The 12,227-nt window shown below is 38.6% G+C and overlaps 1 protein-coding gene and 1 non-coding gene across 2 annotated transcripts in view; one reads left to right on the forward strand and one right to left on the reverse strand.

The window, feature by feature from the left end:
• CTNND2 (catenin delta 2) overlaps positions 1-12,227 on the forward strand; it is a 773,259-nt gene that overhangs the window by 380,714 nt on the left and 380,318 nt on the right. The window lies entirely within an intron of this gene.
• On the reverse strand, positions 2,873-2,991 carry LOC120586491 (5S ribosomal RNA). Its single transcript, XR_005648717.1, has one exon. It is a non-coding gene; the product is annotated as a 5S ribosomal RNA (ribosomal RNA).

The following is a 12,227-nucleotide window of genomic DNA, read 5'->3' on the forward strand; positions in this document are numbered from 1 at the left end:
GCTTATGAGTAAATTTCTTATCCTTATTAATTTTTCTACTAACTGCATGGGAACAGGAGTATAAACTGGTTCTAGTAATTCAGCTTGTTATAATTTATTCATAATATCTTTAAGAGGCGCGTCAAAAGGAATTTCCCTTAATAATTGTTCAAATAAAGGGTTTATGCATTCTGGACACGTCAGGGTGACTAGAGCTGATTCCATACGCGGGGAATTTACTATGTTTTCCTCAGAGCCAATTTTGAGGAAATCCATTTGTATAGTGTTTACACTTACTAGAATTTGTGCTACCCAAATTCCCCCTCTTAATAGAATCATTTCTAAGAAACCAATTATCCCTAAACACATGCCACGTCCTCGTTCTTGACGATGCATTCCTTGAAGCCTCTGTCCCCATCTCCGGACCTTGTCACGCAGTAGGGTAGAAAGAGGACGCGGCACACAACTCCTGCTTCCACCCTGTGGTCCTCAGATGGCTCAAGCCTATATAAGGCCACCTGCTATTTGTCCATGTTAGATGGGAGAGGCTGGCTTCCCGATGAAGGGCTGATCCCAATCTTGTTGACATCGCAATGGCCAGTGACATGTGGTGTTCGGCTGGGATACTCTAGTTTCCTGTGTTCTACTATTCATTTGAAACAGTTGATCAATTAATTTGCTTTCAATTACAGGGACGATGAAATGCTAGTGAGACAAAGCATAGGTTTCTCTTATAAGCCGTTAGCTTTTTCTAGTTATTGCTTGTGAACTCAGTCAAACAAAGCCAATATTCCGTACTATGGATGCAGAGTAATTAATCACTTTATTTATTTATCCATATGTGCCATTGTTAAGCAGCCAATAAACAGTTGGTGTCAGTGTGGAATAAATAAAGTGGAAGGAAACTAATGTTTATCCAATGCATATTTCTTTATGTCCATCCGATAAGGTAGATATTATAATACTATCTTGGAAAAGAAACCTGAAACTCACAGAGTGTTTAAAAAAATCTTACTCAAGTTTACACTGTTGAAAAATAACAGATTGAATTGGAAGCTGATTTTGTGTGATTTCCAAATGAAAAATGTTTCCTCTATAGTACAGTTTTCTCATTGTCTAGAGTGCTGGTAAATAGTACGTTTGGTTTGTTTTTTGTTTTTTTTTTTTAAGAGTAATGGAATATAATTTAAGGGAATGTAAAGTCAAGTAAGAAAATAGAACAGCAAAATGCAGAGGAAATAAACAAAAATTTCGAAGAGAATTTAGTCTATAGCTGTCTACGCATGCTCGTATAAAGACACGTGTGGGGGGTGGGGGGGTGCACCTTCGGAAACTGAAGAGTTAAAGTCTGAATTTATTGCTATAAAACAAAAGCTTCCTGCATTGAGTACCAATACCACAGTACCAGGGTGTTTCCATTGGGTCTGATCAATGGCTTTTCTTTTGGTGCACTTGGGGTGAAGTGCAGATATAAACCAATACGCTCTGAATTTCTACTTCATGGTGTATATCACGACCATGATCTCATAAGATGGAATCTATCCCCCCTCACTATCATGTTGATTCAAGCCTCTTTCTCTCTTTAAGCTTTAGAAATGATTTAGGTTCAAAGCTAGAACACAATGCAACTGAATTTACCCCGTGTTTACTCCTTGAGCCCTGAGAAAGCCTTCAGCAAATCAAAACACATTTTCTAAAATTATTCAGTACTCACAATAAAGAAATCGAGAAGTTTCATCAAACTACTCTTCTTTCTTTAACCAAGGATGAATGAATACTATTTTTAGTCGTTGTGTCAAATACCTCCAATCAGCATTAACACAGTTGATTTTCTAGGCCTACTTGTTCAGTTCCAGTGTTAGCTGTATTTTCTATGTATAATCTAAGACACTAAGCCAAATCTACAACAAGCCAATTAGACAACTCTTTGTGTAGTACTAATTTGTTGATCTATCCAGTATATATCTATGTCTGTATCTGCATACATTTTTATACAAAAAATAGTTAAATAAATATCAATACACAAAACTATTTAATAACATACAAATGTTCTGTTTCCACATTCTATTAAACAGAAGTACTAGTAGCCCATATAAAATGGACCTGTAGATATATAATACCTTTTTAATGGTTATTTCTTGGAAGCTATAGTGGAGTATTGCGTAGATATCTCCTCATTAAAATAAAAATTATGCTATTGTTAAATAAAAGATGAGATTGACGAGGTTTTTAAACTCATAAAATCTAGATTTAAATTTGGGATACTGTAATTACAAAACCATGAACGATTGAACAATTAATGGCACTATGTTAAGTGTTCACCTATAAGCATCGTTACAAAGAAGGATAAGATGACCCAAAAACCTCGTTACTCTCTGTTGCTACATGAAGTTGAAATTCATCACAAGAAAACAAATTGACCTTGGTTTATATAAAGGTGTAAAGTTTTAATATTTGGGAGAATTGCTTTTATAGTTCTGTTGAGGAAAATAGAAATAACAAAAAGTAGATTTATTGTGTGTTTTATAAAGGACACAGTGTTTTTTCACCATTCTAATCTTTAAAAGTTTGGACTTAATCTGTGCATAATTTATAGATCTTATGTGTTCATATAGCCTATGAAATTAGGAAGTTGATTTATTGAGAATTTCCAATTTGCATTTGACTCTAACTATTCTTAATATTAAATTAAGATTTTTTTTTTTAATAGAAGCTTTATATTATACTTGAAGTTTTACCAGACTAACTATAAACAGTATCTTGGGGAAGGAATTTATAAAATTAATCAAGACTACTAAAATAGTTTCATTGTTCATCTCCACAATACCACCTCTAGAAATGTTCAAAGAAAACAACAGATGTTTTAATTTTTTATTTTATTTTATTTTATTTACACCTACAGCACCCGGTCTTCTTAGGTGGTCTCCCATCCAAGTACTAACCAGGCCCGACGCTGCTTAGCTTCCAAGATCAGACGGGATCGGGTGTGCTCAGGGTGGCATGGCCGTAGACAGTAACAAATGTTTTATAAAGAGAATTATTACAGCAATGTATACACGTATACGTATTCACTGACACAAACATATATATATAGTATTATTTAAATAAATGTATAACCAAAAGAAATTTGAGTAAACTGAATGATTAAAAATAAGGTAAATTTAAAATATTGTTGAACTTCTATAGTTGCCTGGTGTGTAGCTATGATGAATTATTTTTTCAAGAAATAAAAGACTGGGAGTAAGCTTACAAAACAGTGGCAAGTGAAAAAGCAATGTGACTTTAATTTTATAAAATAAAAGTTAAAAATAAACATTAATGGATAATCCTTGAAGAAAATGCAATGGCAAGTTTACAATAATTATCTCTTATTTATGAGATTAAAAGTAATTTTAATTTTTTAACTGTACTGAATTTCCAAATTCTCACCATAAATATGAATTACTTTTATTTAAAAAAAAATTTTTTTAAAGAGTAATCAAGAGAAAATGGATTAAAAGCCACATGAAAGAATGTCACCCTGGACAAGTTTGGGGAAAAAAAATAGATTAGAAAGCCATACAGGTCTATTTGCTACTGCAATTTTTATGTCAGATATTTAAAGATGAAAAAAGCAGAAGGTAATTAGGGCCCAGAATTATGCTAATGGAAGCACATATTGGAGAAAATATCTCGTTAATAGTCACATTAAGTGATGATTAAGGGAGAAGACAGTTTGACTGATGTACTTCCCGCCACACTTCGTAATGGATCTGAGCTATCGCCCAGCAGCGAGCCTAGTGCCGTTGGAGATGGCTCCCGTTCCTTGTTGGAGATTCGAACAATTTTCTTCTTTTTTTTTAAATTATAAATATAATGAGCTCAATAATAAAATGGCTTGATGAGCAGCTTTTACATTTGGCAACTCTGCTCTCTGTAAGTGAAATTAGACATTGTAAGATTACACATTGTTTTAAGAAAAATTCTAAAATATCACTGGTTTGTTATTAATTCTGACACATTTTAGTAACAGACTAAATTAATTACCAGACATGACCCTGATGTAATACTTTTTTTTTTTTTTAAACTTTGCCTCACAGCAAAACTATTTTCCTTAAAAATAGTCACTATAATTGTAGTACATTTTGTTTTGGGGTCTTTAAATTTAAACACACACGCACACATTTTTTTTTCTGAATTTGAAACTTTCTGGCAACTGTGGGTATTTTCTATACAGTCTGTATCTTTTCATGAAAGACAATGAGACATCAACAAATATATATTCTCTCTCTACATGACTATGTTGACATTATATTTAAGTTTGCATATGAATGTTAAAATACAGTTTGACAAGTTTATAGACATTAGAATTCCGAGAATAACTTTGGCCATGCCATCTGACAGTCAATTTTAATTTGGGGAGAGAATGGATCTTTTTGTGCATTCTGTTTTCCCAACGTGTACTTACTTTATTGTGTGTATGTAAAAATACACATATCGGCCCTCGGACATCATGGTGGCCTGGAGCAGAGGCACATTTGCTGTACAGTGAAGGTCAAAATACACTTTAGCCTTCTCAGTTTCTGAATATAGGGCTAGGTTATGTCCCAGTATTTCTCACTTGGGGATTCTCTGCAGCCAACATGTTCTCATCCAATAATAGTACATAAGAATTTGGAAATTCATTTTATTTGCTCAGAGCTTTTCATTGGAATTTTAATATCCTCAAGGTAAATTGCCTGTCTTATCAATAGTTTTAAAGCCCTACTCACCAGGATCACAGCATATCACAGGTAAAGCCTTACGCTGCCAGTTGACTAGTAAAGTAGAAATTGAGCTGGAAGAGAATAAAAACCTACCTCATTTTATTTTAAGTTTGAGATAAAATCAGGCATTGATCACGGAGAATTTTGATACAGCGAACCAATTTCCTCCATTGAGAAACATTAGTATAGATTAAAATGAATGAGATTATGTAGAGATGAAGGGAAATATGTTAGATTGAGCAAATCATCTAAATAATATGTTGACTTGAATGTTAACAATGGACTCTTTGAATTTCAAGTTAATTATGGAGAGAAGATCCTATTCCTAGTTTGCCCAGAACAGTGTGATTTATGCCGGTTGCGGGGGTATAACTATTGATAGACCCCCTCTCTAGTCTGTCTCTCTCAAAAAAATGTCGCAGTTTGGACAGAAAGACTATTCATGGGGAACTAATCACTTTTGTTATCACGTCTTCTTCCATGAAGCCTATTAATAAGAAGAAATTAAAAGAAGAAAAGGGAATGAGTGGTTGACTTCCTCTTTTTGGCTAATTGGGTGCCATAGAGCTTCTGGCTAAGTCAGGGACAGAAGACCTGCTCCTTCCAACTTTTACAGTCTGTGAGGACCGTCTGCTGCCCCTATCCCACCCCCACCATTCCCAAATAATCCTCTGTGCAGTCTAGGCCTGCCCCTAGGGAATGACTTATTGCCAATTCAAGCATACAGTATGGCAACTGGAGTTGTATGGCTTGGCTTCTAGTTCAACAGTGTGAAAATGTGGGGCCGGTGGCAGAGACCTGAGAAACCCATGCTTCGGGCCCCAGGCTTGGCTAGCATAGGAGTTGAGACCCCATCCTTGAGCCAGCTGTCCTGTCAACCAGGTAAATGCCATATGTGGAAAAAGATGTGCCTGCTGCTAATTGTGGGCACACACCAGTCGTGACGGTGTGATTTACATCTCAGAATCAACTCTAGATATGTCATGAAAAGCTATATTAAGTCATTAAACATGTGCAACTTTTAGATGTAACTCCTTTTCAGCAGCTAGGTTCACTTTCTCCAGAGAAAGGAATAAAGGATAAAGAGCAGAATTACATGTAGATTAGATTTTCCATAAAAGAAGCAAATCTCTTAGGCAGGGCTATGAAGTGTATCCTTTATGAAGATAAAATTGAAGCATGTCTTTTGGAAAGAACTAAATAATTTTGTCTGAATACTGATTAAATCTCTGATCTCAAAAGGGCTGAAAAATAAGGACATTGGTGGTACTGTGAAGCAATTGTTTATCTTGTATGTGAGACCATTCAAATTGTCTCCCTTGATAAACTATAGGTTACTACGATTAACTATCATATTCATTTTAGTAATATGCTTCTTCTTACATTCCTTAAATCTTATAGGCCAGAACTCTTTATCAAGTGTGATTGTGAAAGTAGATACATATTTTATTAGCGACCATATGTTTTCCTCGGCACCATGTGAAGTTCATGTATTAGAACTTGGAAACGCCCTAACTCCTCCTGGAACCTTCCCCAGACAGCTCGCCCTGTACATCCATGTGGCTTTAGTATTCACAGTGGCACAGCTTTGCCTGTTCACCATTGAGTCCTCAGCCTCCAAAAGAGCACCTGATACATTGTGGACACTCGTACATATTTGTTGATTGAATGAATGAATGAATGAATGAACGAACGTATGAATGAAATGAAAAAAGCCATAGTTGAATATACTTTTATAGTTGCATATTCTCCATGAGATTGCCTTTGCCATACTGAAACCGCTTTGAGGATGAAGATCCTATTCCCACAGTCTGCACATGCGGCCCAACAACAAGCAGGTGGGTATTTTGTGTGCCTTTGAGATCCTCTTAACCAAAACTCCTCTCGGCATCAGTTACAGGAGGACTGTGGGGTCCTCTTTTATGGGGTCGTACACAGTACACGCACACCCTGCGGCTGCTGAGTTGACATACCTTATAACAGCCTATGCCGAATACGCAGGTCGCCGCAGAGGTGCTCATTTTCAAGTCTGATTCCTCAGAAGAGGTCCCACTACCCCCAAAGTAATGATGCTTGTGGGAACTCGCACCCACCGCCTTCTTCCATAAGGACATTCTGTTGGCTCGGAAGCCTCCAGCGGCACCCAAGTTCTTCCAGAGTAAACAGCAAATATTGACATTTGGGGTCCTTCACAGACTGGACCATCTCCTACTGCACCCCTTCTCTTCCTTCTTGAAGATGCCTCTTTTGCTCCAGCAAACCAGGATATCGTCTGTGTCCCAGACTTACCCCTGGAGTTCACACGCGTCCTCATTCAGACCAGAGCGCTCGTTCCCCTAGTCCAGCCGCAGTCAGACTCCCTCTGTTATTTGCTGATCGAAAACCGCCCGACCTGCGCTGTCCGGCTCCCGCACCGTCTCTCCTCTGGCGTTTCTGCTGGTCCCTGTCCTCACGCGGTCTTTCCCAGCCCTCTGCTTTAGATGCCATCAGAACTTCGACTTGGTTCTTCCCCTCCAGCCTGCCCTGGCTGCCAAACCTCGTGCCACCTGGAGGGCAGAAGTGCTGTGTGCTGTCTTCCCCGCTCAACCCTGGGCACAGCAGAGGGCACAGACCGGGCTCATTAAGGGGATGCTCCATGATCTGAACTTGTACTGTTCCCTCTTTGGAAAATAGTCTCTCAGGGGAAAGGTGTGAATCTTAAATCCGACTTGATTTCTTATACAAGGGATTGAGAATTGCTATCATGAGCACACGGGGCTTCTGAAACTCAGAGGCCAATACTTTTTTTTTTTAAATATCAGGGAGCAGTTTAATTGGCTCAGTCTTAAAAGGGCTAAGGTACATCATAATAATCTTGCTCTTGCATATATGGACAGGTGGCATTATTCACAGTGCTTCATTCAGTATTTCCAGTTGACACTCCGGACCATTGCTTACAAAGTGATGAGTTTATTTCAAAATATTGGGAGAATGTATGGCTTCAAACGTGCATGGCTTCCATGAAGTAGGCTAGCCTGCATTTTAACATTTTAGGGCATAACTGATGAACTCGTAAATACGGTCGTGTTAGTTGGTTGAGGTGCCTTAGTGATTTCATTTCTATGACTTTTATCTTTCAGTCCACAAGGGACTCAACATCAGGGAACCAAAAGAGCTTAAAAGCCATCAGTCAAAAGCAATTTTGAAAGTGTCAGCAAGAAATAATGGGCGAAATTTTGTTAATTTCCCTTTTCTAAATAGAATAGCTTATGTTTTAACCCTTAATTTAAAATGAAAGGAGGGGTAGTTTACAAATGTTTTATTCTTTTTTTAAAATAAGTTAATCAAAATCTAAAGAAAATTTAATGAACATCTTTGGAGAGGCACTGACCATCGCAGTCTGCTGAATTCTAGTTAAAGAAAAAGTAGGAACAGGTGAAAGTATGTTAAAATATTGTGCCCGATGATTAACAAAGCCCTGTTACTGAGTACAATCTGTATAATCTGATATTCTCTCTTCCAGTAATAAATCATATTTGTAATTTGTGACCTTATGCATCAGATTCTGGATTGTCCTTCTAATGGAGTCATTATTCTAATAAACATACCTGACTGTAGATCATTGATCCCTTCCAGGGATGGTGACCTTCCTCTGTCTCTAGGTGTAAAATTCAACCCAGATAGCTCTAATTAGAGAAAGGTCTTTATAACGGGTGCATTTTTCTGCCATCTGCCTGTTACCCACTGGTCCTATCCCACAGATTCAGCAACAGTGGAAGCTCCTGAGGGGCAGGAACAATTTCTTATGATTTTATACTCATGATCATACCTGAATACTAACGTCACCATTGATAAGCCTGCAAGGAACTGGGAAATGCGAACATTTAACACCCAGTGACTTCGGAGCAAGACCAGGGCTCCAAAGCAGACCCCAAATAAGAAAATGTGCTGTCAGAAGTCTCCAGGTCATAAGAACTGTGTCTCTAAACTCAACTGAGTCAGAAGACTTGAAAAATAAGGTTGACATAGTCAGGAATGTGGGATTCATTCTTCCCTCAATTGCTAGTGCTATAGATAATTCTTTTCCAACATTTAATTTTTTAAAAAATTATGCATACAGAAAAGTTGGAAGAATTTTATAGTAAATATCCAAATGCCCACCACCTCCATCCTACTACGATGAGTTTGATATAGTCAATTCATCACATTTGTCTTCATCTATCCGTCTCTCTATTCAGATGCTATTTGTTATATAAAATATACCATTGGTTAAATAAGAAATGTTTTTTGTTGATGCATTTCAAAAAAAAAAATCACAGGTGTCATTACACTCCCCCTCCCAAATGCTTTAGCACACACATCAATAACTCCGTTTACTATATATTTTCAGTTCCTATTTTTTCTCTGAAGTACAACTTTACATGCAAGGAAATGCACAAATCTTAAGTGTACCGTTCATTAAGTTTTAACAAATAAACACAAATGTGTAACCCAAACCTCTGGCAGTATGGAACGTTGCCGTCACCCCAAGAAGTTAATTCACGCCCCTCCCAAGCAAATCCCCTCCCTTCTCTCCCAGAGGCAACTACTGCTGTATTTTTCCCTCCCCACCATAGATTAGTTTTGCCTGTTAGAGAATGTCCATAGTAGGTGGGCCCAAAAATCTGTGTTATTTAGCAAGGTGTCTTTCTCCACGGAGCCTGAAGCTTTTGGATTCGTCCACGCTATTGTGTGTATCACTTCATTGCCTAGCAACTTTCCTTGTATAAATAAATATACCACAGATTATGTATTTATTCTCTGATCGTTGAATACCTGGGCTCGTTCCAGTTTGGGGCTATTAAAAATAAGGCAGCCAAGGACACTCTCGCACCAGCGTTTTTGTATATGCATGTTTTGTAATTTGGGGTTAAATATCTAGGATCGGAATCGCCGATCACTGAGCAGGTGTATGTTAGGTTTTATAAGAACCCATCCGACCCTTCCCCACAGCGATTGTGCAGTTGTACGCTCAGACAGCAAGGTGCCTGCGTTTCAGTCAGTAGCTTTGCAGCCTCGCCAACATTTGGTAGTGTAGGTATTTTAAAAATCGGCATTCAAGTGGGTATGAAGCAGTATCTCACTTGGGTGTTAATTCGCATATCCTTGATGACGAACGCTATTGAGCATTTTTATTTTATTGTGGATCATTTTAACATAGGTCTTTACTGCTAGCGTGGCAGCCTGAAAATAAAACTCTGGAAAGACTTATGGGGAAAACACACACTTTTTGTTTCTTTTAAAGCAGTTTTGCCTATAAAATTTCATTACATAGCTAATTTCAACCCTCTTTTAGAGACGTCTAAGATATTTGCTGTTGCAACACACACACACACACACACACACACACACACACACACACACACACACTTGTAGTAATAAGTCCAAAGCAAGGTGTCCCTGTAGGAGTTCTCCATTTCTTCGTGTTTTCTCGTTGATCGGTTGGTTGATTGGTTGGTGGCTTGGGATTTTTGTTGGTTTGGTTTGGTTTTTGCTCATCGTTTGATGTGGTTTCTCCTCTCATGCTCCCTCTCTTCTCATAGACCCCAGGCATCGCTGCTCAGTGGAAATCACCGCTGCTCACCCTCACGCTTCCTTCCCTGCCAGCACCACAGGCAACAGCGCTGGGAGGAATATGTCTCAGGCTGAATTACGTTCTGTAGAGCTTAGCCCTATAGGATGTTGTCGAGAAGTGTTCAACCGAGTTAAATAAGTTATTGATTTTTATTTTTCCTTCGTCTCGAGGTCATATTAAAAGTCGGCCACATCAGTACTCACACGGAATTGCCCTTGAGTCTACTATCTAATTTTACCCCATCTTTTCCAGCAAGATATGGTTCCAGTCACATTCCTACCTTGGTGTCTTTTCTGGTGAAGTTCACTTCAAGTTCACTTCACTTTTATATCAGTTCATGTCATCATGTGCCCAGTTTACGCTAACTCATAATACTCTCTATGTTACTCACTATTCATTTATGGCTTTATACATCATTTCCATTTCAAATTGTATTTTTTCTCAAAATAACAGGCCTTACGTGTTTTTTGTTTTTTGTTTTTTAATCTCAGTCCCAGAAATTTATGGTATGGAGTACATCTAGTATATTCACTATAATTCATGGAAGAATTAAATAAAATAGAAGATACATTTAGTCAGGATAATATGAAGCGGATAATTAAATGTTTAACTGTCTATTTCTGCAAGTATCTTTTTCTTCAAAATAAAATGCAGAAATAAATTATCTCTTATACGTTTAAAAGTCAATCTATAGATCAGTTTCCTCTACGATCGTCAGCTGCCAAGGCGTGTCCCTCTACGATCGTCAGCTGCCAAGGCGTGTCCCGTGCTATGCACACTGGTTTGGTTTATCTCTTGCCCCTCACAAACTAGGCCAAACCCTCGTGGCTTTCACTACACCATTTGACTAGTGCAGCTTCCTGTGGCTCAAGGATCAAGGTGGAGGCCATATGGTTATTTGTCTGTGGCATGTGACTTGAGTTGCTGTCATCCACTCTACCGGCTGGACATAGGAGCAGGTCTAAGGAGGTTTCACTCGTGTGCGGCCCTTCGGTGTTCCTGCACGGGACCCCTCTCTCTCCACGTGGCTAGCTTGGGCTTCCTGGCAGCGTAGGCGTCGCCCAGTCGTCAAACTTATACAGAGTCTGGCTTCCAAAGAGAAACATTCTGTCATGGAAGCATTTGCCACAGTACATCTCTTGTTAGAAAGCTGTGAAGCATCACTTGTGTGGCACCGTAATGATCTCAACTAAGCAGGTCATGGCCACGCCAGATTCAAGGCCAGGGAGGGAAAGCACTTCTCAACAGACGAGGTGGCAAGAATTTGTGTTTAACTTTAACTCATCACATGCATTCCTGACTTAGGTGTGTCTAGTTTAACCGGCCAGCGTAGCCAGGATGAGCTGCCGCATCGAAGCTGTGGGGTATTAGTCCAAAAGCTACGAGCCGATTTCCGATCTCTCTGTGGGCTTGTGGTGGTCTTAGCTGAGTCCCCTCCAAGAGCTGTTTGTCACTTTCCACCTCAACTTGCAGAACACAGACTTGGGGTGGGCAGCACCTTCCACCAAAAGAGAGCTCAAGAAATAGAAGAAATTCCATAAAACCTTCCACTAAATGACATAACTTCAGCAAAGAATAGCTGCCTGATACTATTATGTTATATAAGGGTATTTCTGCTGGCCTATTCTCAATAGGTAGTATATGTTTATTTTTATTTTTTCAATTAGTGATGACAATTATCAAGACCTACACACATTAAACTGCTCGGCTGCTTTGAAATCCACAGCCCATGTTTACGGCATGGCGGGCTGGCGTTCTCGATCGGCTCTCTGAGCAGGAGAAAAAAGGGGAGATGTAAAGTATGACCCTTATATTTATTTTATGCAAAATGTATTTTCCTTACATTAACCCTAAGGCAAATACTAGGCATTTCTATTCTCTATTCCCTGACACAAAATGCTGCCCCAACT

Source organism: Pteropus medius, unplaced genomic scaffold (genome assembly GCF_902729225.1).
Source record: "Pteropus medius unplaced genomic scaffold, Ma_sr-lr_union100, whole genome shotgun sequence".
In the NCBI taxonomy this organism is placed as follows: domain Eukaryota; kingdom Metazoa; phylum Chordata; class Mammalia; order Chiroptera; family Pteropodidae; genus Pteropus; species Pteropus medius.